Genomic DNA, 22,537 nt, shown 5'->3' with positions numbered 1-22,537 from the left:
ATGCAGGAATATCACTGAGACTGGGGCCAGAAGTGTAGGGCTTCAAGACACTTTTCTGTGTGAAAAAACCCTAATTGTGAGAAATGGTCGGGCATTGAGCAGCTGCTTCAGGGGAAATTCAAATGCTATAAAAGGAGAACAGAAACAACTTCAGAATGGTTCAGCTTTTGTAAGAGTCACAGTGAATCACATCTTTGACAGCAGACAGACGCAACATCTATTGATCAATGTTTTGAGCAAAAATAAATAGAAAGCCATACCTGTATCGATTGGGCATTTGTCATTTGAGATGTGTTTTAAAGAAAGTGGAGGAGGCAAGCGGAGCTTTAGCATTCCTGCATGAGAGATGGACTCTTGTACCCCTGACGAGCCCCAGTGCCTGCAGGCAAAGTGACGGCAGCAGAGCCAGCTGTGCCAACAGCTGGCCAGAGCCCTTCCTTCTACGTTTCTTGAATTTTTGATTCCTCCTGACGATCCCCAAAAAGCTTCCAAAAGCTCCCTTGACGCAGGCTCCCCTTCTCCCGTCTCCCCATGCCTTGTGTGCTGCACATCTCTGAGAGATTCCCTCCTGCCCCTCCGCCAGAGGGGAAAGGAGGCTGCAGCAGGGGAAAGAGAAGCACAGGGCAGTTTCCAAGTTATTAACCAAAACATTGTCATTTTCAGCTGAGCTGTTACCAGTACTCAAATCTGCACTCTTTATTTCCCTCTCTCTTGCTCCAGACTCCCAGGCACGCCAACACCAATGACTTTTAGGAATGAGGGCAAGACGCGTGGAAAACCACAGGGTGAGCATGGAAAATCAGTGCAATTATTTTTGTTTAATATTAACACACTACTGAAACCCAGCTAGTAGGCATGGGACAGACAAAATGTAAATGATTTTTATGTCACGAAGCAGCTCCCAGCAGCGTACAGAAGCCTTACCCTAGTGGAAGGGAATACATGCATATTCAAAGTCTTTTACCAAAGTGGTGAAGAAAAGAGAAGCAATACTTTCCTTTGACTTGGAATTCCCACTTCTGTTCAGCTGGGAATAGAGGCATAATTAATCAAAGTACTTAAATAAGTTTCTTTCTGCCTTAATCAGAGCTGTGCAAATAAATATTTTTTCCAGTTCAGTAGCTAAACCAAAATAATAATTGTAGAAATATTTCTAAGATTTCTGAAATGAAACTTCAGGCTCCCTCCATTTTCAGTGAGCAGAAGTATTTGATTTAACTGAAATAAGGTGGTGACTCTTCTCATTGAATGCTCATTATTTATTTCAAACACACAGAGCTAAGTTTTTAAATTAAATTTTTAATCCCTAAAAGATTTCTCTGAAGGAAAAAAACCCCAACAAAACAGATCTCTTGAAGGAAGTATCCAAATTAACAGTTCTGGCCTAATGAAGAGAAACAGATCTCTCCAGACAGGCTGGCTCAAACCTGAGCCTCCCTCTGCCATTCCCAGGCTGCTCTTTGGGAGGAGCCAAGGGATGCTCTGCACTTCACCCACCGGTGCCCAGTGATTAAGCCCTTGAAGAGGCAGTGGGATGGATCCAGCCATGGGTATTAAAATTTGTGGTAAAAAGTGACCAAGTTTGGAAATGAGACCCTCTGCATGTGTTGTTGCCAGTGCAGGACTAACCCACAGCCCCCAGGGGTTGATCACCCTCACTAAAACCCCACAGGCCCAAAAATCACAGAGCAGCTCTGTATGCCAGAAAAAGTTCCAAGTGTGGCTGCCAGTTCTCCATCACCATGGGAATTCTGCCTGCTTTATTTGGGTGGAACAAAGTCAATTTAAGCATGGTACATTTTATTAAAGCAATTGATGTATTCAGTGTGAAACAAGCTGATTTTCAGGCACACACACCTCCCTGTCTTTGGCTCTAGGTTATAAATGCAAGCTGCAGCACTAAGTATAAACTGAGAATAACTGCTCAATTTAATTTTAGGCTTTAATTTGATTCATTAACTTGGTGACACCTTGGGTGAGGAAAGGTATTTGGTACCCAGGAAGTAGAGGAGGAACATTTTTAGCATGAGGAGAAGTAAAGAAGTCATTCAGTCCTCTGGGAAAGAGAGGGAGAGAGAAAACGAGAGCAGCAGGTAATTTATTGCTGGTTTAACAAGAAGCTGTAAGCTGAGAGGAGGGGATAAGAATTATAAAGTGCCGTAAAAACAATATCTCTATCGAGGCCCTGATGTTCAGTGTCCAGAGTTATGAGTTGCAGTTCCCTGGCTTGTTTCTTGCTGCTTCTATTTCAGACATGAAGAAGGACCTGGGAGCTCTAAAAGCTTGTCCCTTTTATTCACCTCTGTGAATTGCTCCCATAAAAAATATTGCCTTTCCTGACAAGCCTTGCCTCCAGAGCACCCTCAGAGCCCGGCTCACAGCAGAGCAGAGCTCGGGGCTCGGTCCTGCAGCCACTGGAGCCTGACACAGGTAGGATCAGGGAGGTGGTGGCCTGAGGGGTTTGCACACACATTTAGAAAGGACATGGCAAATCCCATGGAGATGCTGCTTTACATTGTCCCAAAGTGCATTTCTTCCTGGAAGCTGCAGCTTCCCACAGACCTTGTCTTTGGGATCCACTAAAGGCAGTTGGGCATGGGGCAGGAATCTTGGAGAAAGTCACTGCCTCTTACTCCCTGAAAGAGCCCTAGGACTCCAGATACCCCCACTCATCTTCCCAGTCACTCTTTTGGAGTGGTCTGGGGCTCTTTTGTCCAATTTCAGATTTGACAAGAACACCCCCACACATCCTTAAGAAAAGGAAGATGTTAGTGGATTAAATTCTTAGCTCTCACAAACGTCCTCTGATACCATTGTGGATGCAATGGTCCTGATTCTCATTCACATGAGGGGCTGTTTATGCTGCTGCACTAAAAAAAATTGCTATCTAGGCTTTGCTGTAAATCCAAATTAGGCCCCTAATGCTGCTGCTGGGGAGAGGATTAAATTTATCACAAGCAATTGGTATGTAATATTTTGTATTCCCCAAGCAACCAGAGCAGAATGAAAGACCATACATTGTGTGTGTAATCCAAAAGGAAGGACTCTTTTTCTTCATGTTATACAAAATACTAAAAAAAAAAAAAAAAAGACTCTTTTACAATTTTCCTGTATTGACAAGTGTTTAATAATTTGTTTCCATGCCAAAAAGATGCCAAAAGAAAACAAACGAAAACTAGTAAAAATAATTACCAAAGCTTCCCATGGATCCAGAGCCTGATTTATTCATTAGAGTGACAAATGACCCTGAGATTGGCTCAGTTTGTCAGAGCAGGGCTCTAATAATGCTGAGGTCTTGGGTTCAATCCCATATGGGCCATTCACTTAAGAGCTGGACTTGAAGATCCTTCTGTGTCTCTTCCAATGTGCTCTTGACCAAGTCCTCAGCCCCTCTGTTCCTGTGCAGAGCTCACAGCCCAGCCTGGCTCCCTCCTTCCCTTCTTCTCTTCCTCCTCTTGCATGTAAGCAAGTCAAAATAACTTGTCAGCAGTCCAGTTGCATCCTGCTGCTCCATATTTATTCATGCTGACTTCTAAACCAGACACAATAAATACACCCACCTGAAGCTCTGAACAGCCCCTCCTAGGATGTACAGCACAAGGTAATCAATTGATATACAGAACCTGCTGCTTCCACTGCCAGAGGCTTGGAAAATCCACATTCACTTCCTCCAATTCCGACTTCAGTCCTGATTCGGTTCACCTCTGTTACAAAACACCCAGGCTATTGGGAGGGAGGTGTTCTAGAAGGCTCTACTTCCCAAAAGACAGTCTAAATCTTATTTATCTTGCTTCTGAGTCTGATCCTGGACATATCTAAGTCAAAGCAAATGCTGCCAGAGGTGGTTAAGAGCTGCTCTGAGGGTCAAGAGTCAAAACCACACTCCAGAACCTAGTCCATGCTTCAGTTTTGGAAAGCCATATTGAGGGCAGTAGTTCAAAGAGTTCCTTATGTATCTAATAGAAAAAAATCAGAAAACAAAGCAAAACCCAAAAAACAGCAAACAAAACACATAGGCAGAAAAAGGAAAACCCACCAGAAGAATTTCTTCTTTTCAGAAACTGACAGTGCAATTGCAGAGGTGTTCCCAACCATGTTTCTGGATTTATGCCCTGGAAGTACTGAGCAGTTTAGCTGGTTTCACCCCTGAGCTGGGGGAAAAATCAGACTCAGGCCTAGTACGGGGAGTCACACAGCTGAAGACACCGAGAGAAGCACTGTTACTTGTCTCTGAAGAGTTAGGAGCTGAGAAATTCTCCATCTGTTTCAGGCGGACTGCACCCAGCTGCTCTCTGAGCTTCAGTGGGTATCAGAGCCACGCCTTGTGGGAACTGATGGTCAAATAAGAGATTTTTAGGTTTCAGACACTAGCTTGAGCCTGTGGGAAAGTCAACTACACAACATTCTCACTCTGGCATGAGAAATCATAAGGAGGAATTCAAACAGTCCTTAGAGAAGGAAAACAATCTTTGCAGGTGTTGTTTGTCACCTTGTTTACTTGCAAAAAACAGTCAAGGGGTGTTGTTCCTAATTGTCCAATGATGCTGATGTGTTGGCTTAATGACCAATGAGAGTTTTACCTTTTCAGACCTTCTCAGAATGTCTGTAAAAGAAGATCTGGAAGAATAAAAAGCTCTCTTTTTGCAACTAAGCTGAGAGTCTGTGTCGTCACTATTGCTGTTTGAAATACAGTGCGACATCACGTGTGCTAGAAACTAATTTATATCATCACTGTAAGAGACACCAGTGCTTGGGTAAACACTTCATCTTTTGTTCTTGCAGAAGCCAATTTTGGGATTAGGCAAAAGCATTTATATCTAGACCAAGGGGCTTTTAGGTTTAAAGCTCTTGTTGCTGGAGAGATCTAAAGATCTGCGGGGTTTCATTCATTTGTAGCATAGTTGTGGTTGCCTCTGAAAGACAAGGAATAGAGCAAGCTCTGGGTGTGGGAGCTTTCAGAAATGTCAAAGGAGGTTTCATTTTCAGAAAGAATTATCTTTACAAATGTCTAGCAGAGAACAAAGTGAGCAAAATGAGAACCCTGCTCCGAACATGTGAATTACAGATTCCTTGATGATTTTTATCTGCCCATTCGTCCATTCCCTCCCCAGGGAGTTCTGTACTGCAATATGAGCCCTCAGATGTGTCAGGAATACCAGGTGACAGCATTAATATGCTCCCTTATCACCAAACCACTTGCAGGGGCTTGGAGGGAGCAAAGTGTTCAGCATTTCTGTGTGCAGAACAATGCTCAGCCACAGAGACTCACACCATGAGTAATTCACATGCAGAGAATCCTGCCCCACACAGCTTCTTCAGCACAGAGTAACCAGCCCATGCATGGTTGTTAATGGTACTGTTAAAACTTCCACGGTGTTGTTTGTCAGGTGAAGACAGGTCATCCATCCCACTGCTCACAGCTTCCGCTGCCAACACTGCCGTGGGGCAATGTTGAGAAGGAAATGAAGGGAAGGCACATCACACCCTCAAAACCTCCTTTAGCTCAGGTCTTTCCCAAAGCTGTTTGGTGCTTCCAAGTCAAGAGGTGCTTGCTGCAACAAACTTGGCAGAGATTGTCCCAAATGCTGAAATAAAGGTTGTCTTCTGGGTCTCACTGTCTTTATGCTCCTGGCTCTTAGAACTGTATAAATAAGCAGGAGCCATGCCCAAAGGGTAAATGGCACTGCCCTGGACTCAATTCTCTTTTCATCCCTCATGCTGCTGTTTGGGAATAAGGGCCATGATATGGAAGTGTTAATGCTGATATCTAGTGGATAGAGCTTGAGCTTCCCTCCCAGTATTACTTACTTAGGTTTAACAGGTAACTCCACTCATCAGGCTGGATTTACCTTCCCAGCCAGAGGAGGGGAGCCAAGCCACGTGTTCAGCCTCATAAATCTCAAGCCTGTTACCTTACTTCTGAATCTGCTGCTGACAGAGGCAGTGTTAGCAAGGTACCAGGTGTGCCCCACACTTGGAGCCTATCTGGTGAGAGGGAACATGGAAAACAAGCTGCCAGGAGGAAGGGGTAGCCCTTCTGCTCTTCCCGCTCCTGTTCCTGTTCCTCCTCTTCTGTTCACTATTTTGCTATCTCCTCCTCCAGCCCTGTTCCCCAAATACCTCCTCTGCCCCAGAAACCTTCACAGAAATTTTGTATGTAGAATTTATATAACATTAAAAAAATAGGATAAAATTTATTATACAAATTTTATTATATATAAAATTTATTATGTATATTATACAATTTTGATATTAACTGTACAAAATTTATTTAAATATAATTTTATATAAAATTTATATACTTAAAAAAAAAAAAGTGGGGGGCAGGAGGGAGAGCTTGATGTTTTCTGTTTACCCTCAGCTGGTCATTCTCGTGCTCCACTGAGGAGCACCTGGTGGTTGAATTTCCTTAGTCAGCTTCTTCCCTGCCTCCATACAGCCTCTCTGCTGGGCACACTAATGGGAACCTATGGAAATGGGCATCCAGCAGCTTGGGGGCACAGACCTAAGGAACTTCTTTAACCCCAGGATTACTTCAGTAGAAAACCAGTTTAAGAGCTTTGGTCCAAACTGATATCATTAAAAAGTGGGGAAAGCTACCTCAGAACGCCTTTGTCTCTCTTTATGGTTGGGATCCTGGAGCTCTGCTTTGCCATGGAAAGTTTTCTAATTCCCTGCCTTCATCCAGAGTCTGTTCCATCCATACCTGCAGTGCTCCTTGCACCAAGAAGCCTTCATCTCATGTGGGGACTGAACAATTAGTGGCTGCCTACAGAGCACCAAAACCTGGCCCCAGTAATGAAATGACAGTGAAAATGGTAATTAAGCTTTCCTAACGAGAAAAAAGACAGACTCAAAGGAACTGAACATAAAAAGAAAGTAACAAAAGCTCTGTCAAAATGTACTATGCTATTTTTAGCTTTTCTTTTTTTCTGGGGACAATAACTTTGCATTAATGTAGTGTCTTCTATATATTGATCAATTAAGGGTTCCACTACCAGCCAATTATTTTTATTATGTATTAATTATTTATTATATATGGTTATATATTATTATATATTATTATATTATTTACATATTTATTATTTTTATTATATTATTTAGTGTTGTCATCCCAAAGACATGAAGAGTGCTGTCTTGGCCAGGGAATACCTCCTGAACCAGGGACAGAGGCCAGGGTTTGAAAATTCCACATCCTGAAGTTCCCTCACCATGGTGTCCCTCCTTTTCTTCCATCCCTATTCAAAGAAATATTATATTTCAAGGCACAAAACTCAAACAGCCCTAATGCAATAACCTCTCAGAATTATTAGCAGGGGAAAGAAGAGACTGGGGACCTTCCTAAATGTCCATTGTCATACAATCACAGTCATGGAATTGTTTAGGGTGGAAAAGACTCTTAAGACTTTGGCCTGCTCTGTAGGTAGGTGATGTGTTGCAGAAGGAGGATGAAGCAGGGATGTGAGGGGGCATGGGGGAAGCAAATTCCTGCTGTCCAAAACCAGAAGATCCTGCTCTGGTGTCTGCCTCTCTGAGAGGCAGGGAGATCTCACCTCCACTTCTGACCTCCAGCTCCCCCACCGAGAAATCACAGAACCATGGTAAAAAATGGTCTGGGCTGGAAGGAACCTTAAAGACATCTGGTTCCAGCCCCCTGCTATGCTCCCTCCTGTTTAATGATTTACTACTGATCCTGTAGGTCTGTACTGGGTGCCAGCCCATTGTTATGCTACTATCCAAGGCCCCAGATCTTGCTCCTCTGTGCCACAGTGGGCAATCCAAACTTCTGTAAAATGGCTCCATATGGGAAATCTCCCAAATGAATTAAGGAGAAAGGAAAGAGTGCAAGGGAAGTGCTGTGGGGATTCATCTGCTGTGGCTCCAATGCCATTACTAGAAGTGGCTGCAAAGTGAGGTGTTGAGGGAGGAATGGTGCACAACAGTCAGCTCTGTGGGCTGGTTTAAAACCCAGCTGAGAAATTAAACCCACTCAAGGCTGCTCCCCTTTCCCTCCACCCTTTCTGATAGTGGAGGAACACTGGGAGAAATTATAGGTTGGAGCCCAAGTTTACTGAAAAAATCACAGTAGCCACAATATTCATAAAAGAGTGTACAAAAGACAGAGATATTTTTACCCACAAGAGGTAGGTCTTCACCACCAAACAAATGAAAACACTTCCTGAAAAGAGTGCTTGGTATAGAATAGACAGGGATAAAAGCTCCACCCCCTTGTCTCTGTACCCAGGACACTCTGACAAAAAAACAGAAGGATAACACATTGCATTTAATAGCAGCTTTCCAATGGCTAGAAATTAATATTTTAAAGGAAGAGTGGGAATACTCACAGGAATGATTTCACGATTATTTTGAACAACACTAAAGCTTTCTCTTTTTTGTCAGGGATTGTCTGTTATTTGCACGGTGCCTAAAGCTGCTTCTCTCCTCTGCCCTGAGCCATTATGGCAATAATGAGAAGAACAACAGCAGCCGCCGTGCTCTGTGTGTTAATGGCCGTGTGCCGAGGTGAGAGCGGGTTACACAGTGCTGCCAAAGATGAAGAGAGAAAAAACAAACCAACAAGGTTTGGATATGACAGGAACGTTTAATGATAACTGTATAAACAGTGGGGAACTGACAGGCCCAAACTTTGGTGAAGCAGCATAATCCCGCTGCAGGGACACATTAGAAAGACAACAGATGTGGCACACGGCGATGGAACTGCTGGAAAAAGAAAATGTCATAAAGAGGATTTGTATTTTTCTCCCCTTTCTCTTTTTTTTTTTCCTTTAATTTTTAAGAAGGTGGAAAACAAAACGTGCTTTCTCGAAGAAAGGATGATTTTTTATTTTATTTTAAAGAAACAGGCTGTGAACGTGAAATTCTTTAGGACAAAGGTGATCAGGAGACTGTGGGATTATGTGAGCAGGACATACTAATAAAACAGATGTATTCAGGACACACTGCACTGGAAATAAAAGAGAAGCTGTAGGATCACGAGTAAATTAAATGAAAATTAAAGCCAGCCTGTAAGATGGGATGTTTAATTCCACATTGTTCAGGAGGTGTATACAAGAATCCCACATAAAAGAAAGGTTTTGATAAAAGGCAGGATGATGCTTACCCCTGGTCTTTCCTTTGCCTTTTGAAGAACCTGTCCCATGGGGCACACAGGATTGTAAGAAAAAATGGGCAAATCTGAACAATTTTAGCAGATGCAAAGATGTTAATAAATGCAAGGGGACAATAGATAAACAGGGGCCATGCCCAGAGGGTAAATGGCAGTGCCCTGGCCCCACTAAATTCTCTTTTCATCCCTCATGCTGCTGTTTGGAATATGTCAAAGCCATGATAGGGGGAGTTTTGTGCTAGGGAGTCAAAACATTTCTTGATTTTATGAGGGATCTTTGTAGAGGGTCTTTGTTTACTGTATTTCCAAAAAACCATAGGCTAAGGAAAACTCCCTGTTACCCAGAATCCTCCCAAGAACATTACTTTAAGATGTTCTGTTGATTTTTCTCTGACATATCCCACTTGCCCTTGTGTTTACTACTTCCACCCCAAATACAATAAACCTCTTTTGCCCCTTCCATTCCTCTGGGATGAGTCCAGTTCATGCAATCAGGCTACTTTTCCTGACATATCTATTGCCTAAAGTATGAAAAAAAATTTAAAAGTAAGCTGCCTCTTCATACTCAATGGGAATAGCTAATCTATTTGATTACTAACCAAACAGAATATTAATCAAATTCGGATATTTATCTATCTGACCCCTCTATGAGGTGACTCACCAGCCCTCTGCAGTCACAGCATCCTCTCCAGCTCTCCTGGCCGCTCCAGTCAGTCAGCAGCTCTTGCTCCAGGCATCTACCTGGGGCAGATGCTGCTGGAGGCAATGCCAGCCAGGTCCTGCAGCTAAGCACAAACCCTGCTGTCTTAGTGGAAAGCATGCAAAATGCATTCTTTGGAGCTGTTCTTATTCCACATTCTTTCTTTTGTGTGAATAGCTTTTCAAGCACCTTTAATAAAAAAATCCAACAGTGTATGTCTAAAAAAAAAATAATAATGTGAAGGGAACAGCTTTATGAAGCTAATAGTTTTCCCTCATTTCTCCTCCAAGTCTCTCCAGAGGGTAGGAGGACCAGGAGTTGGAAAAGAGCTGGAAGCACTTTCCTAGGCTGCTACTGAGGGATCCAAGCCAAACCCAGCTTGGTGCACCTGGAAGATAATTCAGAGCAAGTTTTGGGCTGACAGCAGTTGCCATCCCCCTGCCTGCAGGGCCCAAAGAAACATCTTGGGTTCTGTTCACTGGACTACCACACAGAGATGGACATGGCCAGGTCTCTTATGTGGCCCCTGGGGAGCAGAAGGCATCAGCAGTCAGTACAACTCAGATATTTAAATATTAATTCATTTTATTCTGGGTACCCTTTGCTTTTAAATGATACTTTTTTGTTTTTTGCTTGGGGTTAATCCCCTCCCAGAGAAGTGCTGAAGACTCTGCTATCCCTTGACCCTCAGCCACCAGCTGAGGACCCAGAGAGCCAAAAGACTGAGCCCCCCAAAGAGCAAACGTTAGGAAGAACTGATTTGGAAATAAATTGACTGAAAATCTTTATTGCTAAATACAGCATACGAAGTAAAAATAAAAAGGAACACAAATGGGGTGGGAAAATTTTCATCTTGTCAAAAAATTACTTTTCTGCCTACTGAAATGTTTCAATGGATACATTTAGCCCAGCCTTTCTTTGCATACTGAGACAACTCAGAAAATACTTCCTGACATGGACAAGAATGCTCCTTATTTAGTTTCTTCTTTATAACCAGATTTATAACAGCAATACCATGAAGATAACCCTTAATGTGATGATTAGGGCAGATTTATTATTGCAGCCTAGCCCATCTTCTCCCCTTTTGCCAGTAATTTGGTGGCATACAGAGCTGAGATTGATGGTCTGCTTAAGCATGCAGCTAGCACCAGTCTCACTTACCGAAATGAGCTGTTGAGAAAAGTTTAAGAAGCCTCCCCATGCTCCCCATCATCTTCTAAACAGTCAAAGCTCTCTCACCAAGAGAAAGTCCTGGCCCTTCCCCGTCTCCCTTTAGGTAGTGCCATCAGATTGCAGCTGCCCAGTCTGGCTCCCCTTAGAGATAACAGCCAACTACAAATTTACAGTGTGCCAGGGAGCTTCAACCTCCAGCATGGCACAAATTAATGGCATCTCATGTCACCAGCAGGAAACAGTTGTTCTTTGGAGCTCTTCTTTCCAGGCTACAAGCAGACCAGCAATGACAATAGGTAGATGGGCAGGTCAAGAGCAAAACTTCCTCTTCCCGCAGCAGCTCCAGGTTTCTCCATAGCTCTGATGGGACTGTGACTAGAAACCTAAAAGAAATGCACAGAGGGTGCTGTGGACTGCTCCAGGGGATGGGAAAGCTCTGTTGTTTCCTCCTTGCAGCTGTGCAAAGGGCTGAGGGCTGCCAACGTCTCTGTCTGGCCAGGGCACTTCTCCTGGCAGAATGCTGGGAAGAGTAAGCAGCTGTACCCCAAGGACTGATTGATAAACTCTGTCACCCACTGCAGCTGAGATGCTGGCCCGTGCTGCTGGCTGTAATGGCTGGCCCTTCACCTTTTGAATGGACTGTGGAAAAAGTGCAATAAAAAGTACATCGTTTTCCCCCCAAAAATAAGCTTTTCCCTTCTCACACATCAAAGCTGCTGTTTTGAAACTCAGCTGTGTTTGCTATGCCATCCTTTCTCTTTTCTCAGACTCCTCAGAGGCTCTTTCTGAAAATCTGGCAAGACAACAACTGATCTCACCAGGGTTGCATAGTTTGTCTCTCTCCTTCTCTGTTATTGTAGATAATTAGGAGAAACTTAAAACAATGAAGTTGTGTGGTATTGACAAGGGATCTTCAGAGGTTTTTTCTTCACTCGGCCTTTTTTCCCCAACTGAACATCATTTTGAGTACAAACAGGCTTGAAACACTCCTTATCACACGTGAAGGTGATTTTTAAGATTCCTGCAACAGCAGGTCTCTGCAGTCCCAAGAGGAGTCCTACAATGCTTTTACTCACCCAGTCCTAGTGGAGTGGAGTACCTGCCACTTGAAAAGCAAACCAGCACCAGCTCCCTGAGGTGGGGAAACACCCAAGAAGGCATTGAGAGGCCACAAACACAAGTATGGACACACAGAAGTCTCTTGCTCGAGCCAGCCTTGGAGGGGAAGGACGGCAGCTGAGGAGTTGAGGTTTGGCACTGCGGTGTCTCACTGTGGGGACAGTGGCACTGCTGTCTCACCATGGGCCCCAGGGCTGGAGGGCAGAGGTGGCAGTGTGAACCAAGCAGTGCTGCAGCACTGGTTTTATGTGCAGGCCCTTCAGCTGTTACCAGCACTTGAGGGGTTTGGAAGCCCCAGTGCCGCGTTAGGAACAAACACGTCCAGTCTTACGTGACGGGTCCCGAGGGGTGTTGCCAAATAAGCATGGTTTAAAATCAATCAGGCAACAGCATGAAATACTTAGCACTTGGCTGAGTGTTTCCACTTACCCCCGCTCAGCATCCATCCTGGGACAGACAGGACCTGTGGGAAGGACGAGGAAGAGAAGGCAGCTGCTCTGGCACAGCCTCCCATCCCTGGGCAGAGCTGTCCTGACTCCAGGGAACAGCAGGGCCCTCACCCTCAGCTTGCAGCTCAACTTCAGCCAGCAGTGGGGACAAGTCTGTACCTCTGACAGACTGCTGTGGCTGTGGTTACAGTGCTCTAGCTGCCGCTTCTCTGAGGCCCTGCACTTCTTGCTGGGCCCAAATTCAGGGTCAGCTGGGAGCTACAGCTCTCAGTGTCCCGATGGAAACCATCTCCCAGCCTGGAGCGGGCTGGTGCCAGCATACTACAGTCTGCTCAGGGGCCAGATTAATTCCTGGAGTAATGCTTTTACCCCTCTGGAGTAATGCCTTTACCTCTGATGTCCATCAGCAGCATCTCAGCTGGACCTGAGGCTCCTCTGAAGCCTCTCTGCACACATCAAGCCTGTGTTGTCACTGAGGTGATTTTTACTCTCCCTTAGGAAATATAAAGCTCTGAAGAAATCTGCCCTAAAAGAAGAGAGATTCTGATTAGGTGTGAGGAAGAAATTTTTTACAGTGAGGGTGAACCATTGGAACAGGTTGCTCAGAGAGGTGGCAAATGCTCCATCCCTGAAAACTTTTGAGGTCAGGTTGGATGGGGCCTTTATGGGTCCCTTCAAAGACCAACTATTCTGTGATTCTTTGAAATTCTGATGTCAGCCAAGAGCTGGAAATACTGAAACATACGGTCGAAAATTAACTTACCTCCTTTGGTGAAGTTTGCTTTAACACTGAAATGCCAGAGGACCAACTGGATTAGGCTGGAGATGAACACAGTACTCTTCCCCAATGACTACATTTGGAGCAAAACTGTGCTCAAGGGTCACTGTGGAGCAAACTGCAGACCCCCAAGTCCAAGGGAATTAGAGAAATTCATGGTCCTTCAATGAGAGAAGTATTGTGTCCTACCCAAGACAGAATTGTTAGGGAGTAATTTTTAGGAGAATAATCCAGGTGATGCTTGAGACACTTGGAAAATCTGTGTTTGAAAAAGCCAAAGCATTACATTGTCTAGCAGCAAAGCAGTGGTGGGAGGAGAAAGGCCAAGGCACACAGTCCATCAAAGCACCTCAGCATTCTTTAAATTTGCTTTGCAGAGAACGTTTTCCTTGAAGGTTCAGATTTCAGGGATCAAAGAAAACAATCTGCTCAGGATTTTTTCCAAGATGCTTAACTATTTTCTCATCCCACCTGCTTAACTGGCCCTAAAAATGAGACATTAGGGTTTCACTGCATACCAGAGAATTATTCCACTGAAATTCCTTAGCCTTGTCCACAAAAATATGAAGCAATGATAATGATGAGAGAAGATATGTTCAGACAGAGAAGAAAGATGGACCAAACATAAAGCCTTACTAAACCCCCTGAAATCACAGCCTCTGCAGTTTGCGACCAAGTTTTCTGGCATATGAAAAACTGAGATTGTAAGTACACTTCTGTTTTTGTTAAGTGTAAAGCCAACTGTTCATATGATTTATACTTTTCAAAAAGTAGAGCTAGGATAGGGTCATGGGCCATGGGATCCTTAGGGTTTTACCTAATGAATATCAGTCTAATCATATCAGCCATGCCAATTCAGCCCAGCTGAAGGTGTTTTACATAAAATGCAAACATCTCCTTCCTTGCCTTTTCTGTAGGCATGTTGTAAATGGAAATTCCAATAGTTTGAGATGACAGGAGTTATCACCCAAACCTTTGACTGACCACCTCTGAGGTTAGAACCATGCTGGACATAGCAATTTGGGTCCAGTAGCTCTGCCTTGTCAACTATCTTGAGCAGCCTGGGCTGATTTCTGCATTTTATATGCTCAGCATAATTTGCTGTAAGTTTTCCTCTTGATGATCAGTAGACAATTCCCCTATGGGACCCTGCTCTCTATTTCCCTGGAGAAAATGAAATTTTTGGACTGAAAAATGAGGGAAAAGCCACTTTTCAATATCATTATCATTCATCAGTTATGAAGCAGTGACTGGTATAAATGCCAAAACTTAGATTTCCTCTGCCTCTCTTGTAAGGGTTACACAGAAATGTAAGTGAGAGAAAGGTTCCTGTCCCAGTGATTCCAGTGATTTATAGAGCAGGCAGGTTACAAGAGGTGGATAAAGCTGGTAGATGAATTGCTTGCAGGTTAGAGGCATTTAAAATGGAGACAAGATATTGTAAAAGAGAGAATTAGTACTAATCAAGCAAAGAAAAATTTCCAAGGCAGCCATAAAAACTGGTGTAACCTAGTAATATTTTGTCAGTAGAAGAAGAAAGAAGAAGATTGGCAATGATCTAGCACTAAAAATACAGATATTTGGACTTCAAAAGTATTGGGTTATTCATCCAAAGTATCTTTAATTGGATAGCCCCATGTGGAATGTGGAAAGAGCTGTGAAATGTGGAAGGGTTCTTAATCAGAAGTTGTGATATTTCTTCCAAAAATATGCCCCAAACCAAAACACACCCTTAAACACTGCAGTTTTCCATAAATGAAAACGTGAGGAGTTGCAACACCTAAATGTTGTAGAGAAAGGTTAAATTTTCATTTTGGAAGCCACCAAAGTTCTCAATGAGAACAAACACCTTCTGAAAAGAAAGAACAAAACCACAAAACACCTCAAAACCTCAAAGAATTTCTGCTGAAAAGCAATTTTAATGGAAAAATTCAGGGCCAGATGGTGCCTGCAAAACTCAGCCTTGACTAAAGAAGAGTACAAACCTCTATCTAAGAAATTAAAAAAATAAAAAAAGGCCAAAAAAGTTCATCTGGAAGAGGTGGCTGTTGAACATGTACACATTTTGTGCAACCATACAATAAGATGATGTATGTCTCCTATCTCTGGCAGTTTGGGATGCCACAGGAACTTAAGAATTTGGGTAAGACTGAAGGAATGTCTTCAAATGTGGCCAGGAAGGCAGGCAGAAAGCTAGAGGGATTGAAAAGGGAGGACAGGGTGATGAACTCTAAATCTAAATTTTTTCCTGCCCACATAATGCAGCATTTCTGCCATAACAGATCTGTGTGTATTTCTGGTAGGTTTGGGTATAAAAGGAATAGGATACAGGGTGTGCCCATTTGGAAGAAACCACTGCATGTTATTAAATATTTAACCTTCCAAATTTAATTTGTTAAATCTGCTGGGAGCTGTTTCCAGATTGTTTGCAGTGTGCTCTGGGAGCGGTTCCAGGTGAGCCCTGCTTGCTTATCCTCACTCTGGGGCAGAAGGGACAACACAGAGTGATGAAGGGTTCTAGTTCTTTTTCAGCTCTCCCTTTGTGTTTCCCAACTGGTTGTAAAACCAAGTCCCTGCAGTGTAGCTGTTCTGATTTACACCAGCTGAAGGCCTGGCCTCCAGTTCGGAGGAAATGGGCTGCCAGTTTAATTACTTCATCCCTGGTATGGTATTAATAATCTGGGAATAAATTTTATGATGCTAAGAGCAATACTGAAGATTAAGTGTCACATGCATGACACTTAATGTATGGTGCATGGTATTTCTGCTCCTCCTGCATTCCCTTTTAAATGATGCCCCTTGTGATTTGAATTCCAAAGAGTACTTCTCCTAGTATTTCTCATTATTGATGGTGACTGCTCTCAGGAGCAGCTCAGTGCTGCTTTGTTGGCTCATCAGTTTTGATTCCATGCCCAGATGCTAAGGACAGAAGCATGCAATTAATTTGGAAGCACAACCCTTGACTGATTTCAGTTGGGAGATTTTTCTTGAACACCAGAGCCCCGACGTGTCCCTGTCTACCTTTAATATTGTCTCTACATGGAAAACATCTTCCTTTTCCACTACAGATCTTTTTCCTGAGAAGGTATTTCAAAACTCTGATATATATGCAAATATATATTTTAATATACAAAGAGACCAGCAGAGAACTACAAGCTGTAGGTGATCCCTTTGTTGTAGGGAAAAAGAGATCTGAATTGTTGAGACGCTGATGAGTAAGGTGAAAAGGAAAATGAGTTTGGGATCCAGACTTCTTCCCATGAACAGGCAGGACAAGAGACAAAAAGCTGCCCACTTTTCAAGATCATGCTTTTGTTTGTTTGTTTGTTTGTTTGTTTGTTTATACTTCCCTAGAATGATAAGGGTCTTTGAGGCTCCAGACCTCCTGAGGAACTTTTCTGTACACATTCCAACCCATGCCCTGGTGCTCTGTGCCTGGAAATTCTAGGCTAGGTTAGGAAAAGACAGGCATGCCTGTCTCCAAACATCTCCATAGTCAAAGTAGAATGCCATCTTGGGAGTTCATGCGCTAGGAACACAAGCTCCTGGGCTTTCTGCATCACACAGGGCATGCAGAGACTCTCCAGAATACCTCTAGGGTATTTGCTTTGGGAAAAAACTGTCCTCTGTCTTAAGAAGCTACTCCATGTGAAAAAATCAACAAACACTCATCATATATAAAAGACAGGTAAGCACAGGGAAATTAATAAGAAAGATAAATTTATGTTCCCCTCTGCAGTTCAATCAGTTAATTCAATGAGCATTCCTGGCAGGTAGGTATTTTTCAGCCAGATGGATTAATTCTTTTAGTGGATCTAGTGAAATGCTGTGGGGCCACTGAAGAGTATTCAAGCAATTTTTCCTTGGCTACAGTACTTACAAACCATGATGTGCTGTTCTTCTGACCTGCCTCCTCACCTTTGCCCTTCCACAAGTTTTCATATCAGTATCTTTCTCCTCCCCACCTGTGAAATCTGACTGTTTCTCATGGAGCTATCTGTAACTCTCATCAGCTTCTCACTCTTGTTCTTAGGTTCAGGACCTTCTCCTGTTTGCCTGGTGTTTTTCCATGGTCTGTCCAAGTAGAAAACACTGAGGCCAGGTCCTGTCACTGCCTCCATACCTTAAGAGGTCTACAGGCTCTTGTCAGGCATCCTGAGGAGCAGTGGGACTGTGTCCTTACCAGGGGAGATGCAGCAGGAGACTGGAAGTAGAAATTTGAACTCCTCTTTATTTTCACAGCCTGTTAGTGCAGAAAGTAAAAGGCATTTTCTTTCGGTTTTGCCAACACCAAAGCATTTTTTCTAATGTTACAGGACAGGAACTGTCTAGTTTAAATCTGAAGGATGATGGAGAATTTGGAGCCCATCATGTCCTTTGTGCACAGCTGCTGTTGTGGCTTCTAAGCTGTGGGGCTTCACCCACACAGTGTAGGCTGCAGGCAGCAAGAAAAGAGCCTGGCATTCTCCTTAAATCATAATTGCCAAGGTGGGAATCACACACAGAAGGCTCAGCTCAGCATCCTCCTGTTTCCAGCTGCTGCCCCAGAGTGTTGTATCTCCCCCAGATGGCTCGTGTTGAGTCCCTTGGCACTGCCTGGATGATCCAGGGCTTCTCCAATGCCTAATGATCTTTCTTTAAGGGGGTGAACCAACCCAATGTGACAATCTGAAATCCATTCAGTTTAACTTTACCCATCAGCAATTAACCCATCAGCATGCCCAGATATAAATCCAGGTCTGAGGCCCCCTACAGGACTAGGTGCCTCCAACCCCTGCTTTTACTGTCCTGGCTACCTAAAGTATCAGATTTTTGGGGAAAGTAGTGTCTCTTACCATGTTTATAGACAGGTCCCTACATACTGTCTGCCTGAACAATCCACAATGGGTCAAATTTCATGGCACTCGGCTCCAGTAAAGTGTCTGATTTCAACGAAGCAGTTTCACTGTGGATGAAAAGGCATTTAAGCTGAGATGCTAGATAACTCAGGAGATCCTCAATCACGCCCAAGAGGAACTTTATCATCTCAGATATTTGGCTGACTTGGTTCAACGTCTGTAGCATAAATATTTCACCAGTGGCTGGTTCCTTCCTTTATAAAAAAGTCACAAGGTGGCCTTGGCATGTTTTCTGTCTGACAGATGGCCACATCTCAATTAGCACTAACCTGTGCCTTTCCTGTCCACCTCCAAAGGCCAGTGCAAGGCAGCACAAAAATGACACAGTTCCCTCTCTTTTGGAGGTGCCCATAATGGTCAGAGAGACACCTTTTGGACAGGAAGGCATTGGTGCCAGAAACTTGCTGTAAGCCTTCCTGGAAGAATCCCAAAAAGTTCAAACACAAGAGCTGTACGCAATGAGGCAAGGCACAGATGGCAAAATAAAAGCAGTGCAGGTTTTTTCTGAGCCTCTGCGTCTCTCAGCTTCTGGACATATGAGAAACTGGGCTGCTTTGGCTGAATTCAAGCAACTTGTAAGGCAAAGGAGATACAGACAACCTCTTCTAGAGACTGGAATATATAAAGGGTTAGTGCTGTCCCACTTTTCCTAACAGGTCTCTCCAAATTAATTTAGTACCAGATGCAAAGACTTCCTTCATCCTCCTGGCAGATGATATCTAGCCACCACTTCTGGTTTAATTAGGCAGACAGAGATGGTGTTAAGATTTTTCCTCTGTTGCAAGTAAGTATGCATATCCAGTTTATAAAGAAGAGTTCAAAGCAATGAAACATTTGATCTTGAGCTAAGCTACATCATTCACTCAGCCAAAAAATTGTATCGTTTGCTTGTCGATTTGCTGTGAATACAGAATAAGAAAAAAACGTGCTCAGCTTGGCTTAATCCAAACTCTCATTTTTATTCTGGTTTCAGAACTACCAGCAAACAAATCAACATGAACCTCAGCACCCACACAGCTCAGCCATTTCAGCTAACCAATTTTTCTTTCTCAGAAAGTTAAAAGCACTCCTGGCTACGCCTTTGGGGTTGGATCCAATTACATGGAGAGATTCTTTTTGCCTTTGGCAAGAAGAAATTACAGATTTTGGGCTACTTCTTGATTGCTCTGCTCCACCACTCTGAATTATAGTCAAGCTACATATGGTTCAGACCATACCAATAATTCTGGTCCCAGGATTTTTGACTGACAGAACCCACAAGACAAAAGCACAACTTGGAGCACAGGGTCCCGGGGCTTAGATGTGCCCTCTGAGTGATGAGCAATTCTTTGGGTATTGTAGACCTGATGGTTATTATTTTTATTCTGGTTCACTACCACTGTAAATTCCAGCTCTCAGCCCCTCTCCAAAACCTTCACCATTCCATTCCCTCCATCTCCTTCTGCTAGCTGTGCACCACAGAAGATTTAGCAGAAGGAGTGCAGTGAAAGACTGAAGCTGGGTTCTTCTGCTAGAAGAAGGAAGTTTTTCTGCAGTGATGTAGAAAACCTGGGCTCCAGTCTTGTACTGAGAACAGACAGGAGGAGCAGCACTTGGTCTATCCTCTCTCCTTCCCTCTCCAGTGATAGGTGGTGCTGCTGCTCTTCCTACAGACCACCCATGCACTTAAAAGGCACTGCATTTCCACTTTCTTACTCGTGGTGTTCTGAGTATGCATCATATCCCAGATTCTGGCTTTGGACAGCTGAGGACCACGGTGTAACATGATGCTCCCATGAGCATCATCTACATCACTAGATGAACCAGTTAATGATTCTCCTCAAATCCTGCTGGCTACCACAAAGCTCTGTTCCTGCAGCATTGGATGTGTGGCTTCCAGACCAGGACTTTCTCCTGCTCTCACACTGCGCTGGTTCCCATGTGGTTTGGCCCTGAGGCTTTCAGAGCAGCTCTGTCTCCAAAAGCTCTGCCAGACTGTGGTGCAGAGCACCCAAAGATCAGGACTGTGTGACTCCCCAGGCAGGTGCTTTTCCTTAGGGTGCTCCCACTGAAGGCAGTGGCCAATTGTTGGGTCAGCACTAGCCCTGCAACAGCTCTGCTCAGAACGACTTGTGGTGAAATGATTTCCCTGAAGCTATAGTGATATGTCCCTGCAAAGTCTCATCCCTTCCTTGACTCCTACAAACCTCCATTTTGTAAGAAAAGCTGTTTGTACATCTCTGATCATTTCTGCTTCCAGGTGGCATTTCCATTTTGACATCCTGCCTTGATGGCTCCCAAATCCCTAGCTCCTCACAGACAGCAGCTGAGGGACCATGGGGGCCCACAAGCCATCATGGGCTGCCCTGCTCCAAGAGCCATGAGGGAGGTGGACTTTCTTCCTCCCCACCTTTGCCCCTTTCAAATATTTCTTTGTGTTGCTCCCTGTCAGTGCAGCACTTTGTGCTTCTGTCTGCACAGAAGTTTTCCTGCTGAGATGCATCTCCATCAGCTGAGGAGAAAAGCACCTTTAGAAACAAAAAAGAAAGGATTAGTTACCACTGCTAGACACATAGCATGAACCCCCCCGCAATTTCTTGCCACAAGAGCTGTGGAATGTGCTGGCACAATGCATTAAGGATGCATTGCACAACCTGGTATTGAAGAGGACTCTCAGTGATGCTGCTGCACCTGAAGAGAAACCACCAAATGACAAACGAGCCTGCTGCAGCTCACCTGCCTCACCACAAGCCCCTTTCTGTTGCTATTTGAAGAACTTTCTCCAAAGATCAGCAGGGTACTATTGAGCTGCAAATATCAAAATCAAATCAGGCACCATCATCAGCTTTCCAGCAAAAGGAACAGGACTACAGGTCATAGGAAAGTGGCATAATTAAGACTAGCTAATTATCAGCTAATTAGTGTATTGGTAAGTTCTTTGATGGTTTTGGGAAAGAGAAGAGGCTGACAATAAAAAAGGGAGAAGTATGTTCTGGTCTGTAGCAACAGTTACAATCCCTGTCATTGTTGGATTGTGATGTTCCTCTACTTAGGTTTTCTTGGTTCTGCTGCAAAATTCAAGTAAACCAAATAAGGCTAAATTTCCTCATGGACACAAAGTCCCATGGTCTTCCCAGACTGAGGGAAGAATTTGCTTAATTTGGTTCAGGGAGAATGGTAAAGGCAGAGGAACAGTGTTAGAGGAAATTATTACCTCCCTGATGTCACTGAATCTCACTTCGATAATATAATGAAAAAAACCTCAATATTTGGGAAGTGTCACAAGGAAACAAACTGCCTGGAAGCATGAAAATTTGATTTGATGATCCAGAAATCCCTTCTCAAGTCCACTCTGCATAAATGGACTGCATAAAATCCAACAAATCTGCATAAAATCCAACAAATCTGGATTTCCCCCTATTTCACAAATACATTTGGTCACAAAAACAATGTATTTCAGCAGGAATTCACCATCCATCCAAACCAGCTGGTATCTCCAACCAGTAGCAGTGATGACTGATGAATTTGCACTATAGGAGCTGAAATACCTTTGGCTGCAAGCCAAGCCCCCTTAAAGTTATGTCCCTGTACAAGTAGAATGGAAAGGCCTAAAAGTGTTACTTGGTAAAGGCATAATGACAGTGATTTAGAGACTTCTATTCTCAAGCAAGTAAAGGTGAAAAACACTCTGGAGAATCAGAGTGATCATAATTTGGGGCTATTTCTTTCTGCTGATTATGTATGAATTGTCTCCCAGTGACTATTACATTAAGGAAGAAACTGTTTTCTCTAACATATAAAACATCCCTGCAGTCCTGATCAACTCAGGAATGAACAAGGAGCCAGATATTTAGAAGGAGAGAAAAATCTTCTGTGAATACCACTAGGATATACTAATCAAAAAGTGAGTCTGGAACACAAATAAAATTCAGTGGAAGAGCAGAAAACAGGGCTGCAGAAAGACCCTAAGATGGGCTCAAGTTAGTTAACATGTGCTTTAAACCTTGAACATTCTCCTTCAGCGAAGATTTGGCATGCCTTCTTTTGGGAGTATGAATAACAAATGATAAACAAGCAGTGGGAGAAAAAAGCCGTAACCCAGAGATGCAGAGGCAACAAAAATGCACCAGGGTTTTTCATCTTGGTGTCTCTCTCCCCGTAGAGGCAAAGGGAAGCAATGATCTAAACGGGACATGTGATTTCCCAACAGCATTTTGAGCTGTGGATGTTGAAGCATCTAGAAGGTGGTGACTGAGAAGCTTTTAGGCAAATGACTTGGCTAGCAGGCCTGTTGGGAATGGAAAGAGGAGTGAA

General features: G+C 43.6%; 1 long non-coding RNA gene across 1 annotated transcript; it reads right to left on the bottom strand.

Annotated features, from left to right (window-relative positions):
* Positions 1–10,586: 10,586 nt before the first annotated feature.
* Positions 10,587–22,531, bottom strand: LOC147655093 (uncharacterized). Its single transcript, XR_015283779.1, has 2 exons — positions 12,960–22,531; positions 10,587–11,383 (listed from the first exon to the last, which is right to left on the bottom strand). It is a non-coding gene; the product is annotated as an uncharacterized LOC147655093 (long non-coding RNA).
* Between the last annotated feature and the right edge of the window lie 6 nt (positions 22,532–22,537).

The sequence above is a fragment of the Cyanistes caeruleus genome, chromosome 2 (genome assembly GCF_971803275.1).
Source record: "Cyanistes caeruleus chromosome 2, bCyaCae1.hap1.1, whole genome shotgun sequence".
NCBI classification, from domain to species: Eukaryota; Metazoa; Chordata; class Aves; order Passeriformes; family Paridae; genus Cyanistes; species Cyanistes caeruleus.
Note: the sequence above shows the minus strand (reverse complement) of the source record. Positions and strands in the feature narration are given on the sequence as shown.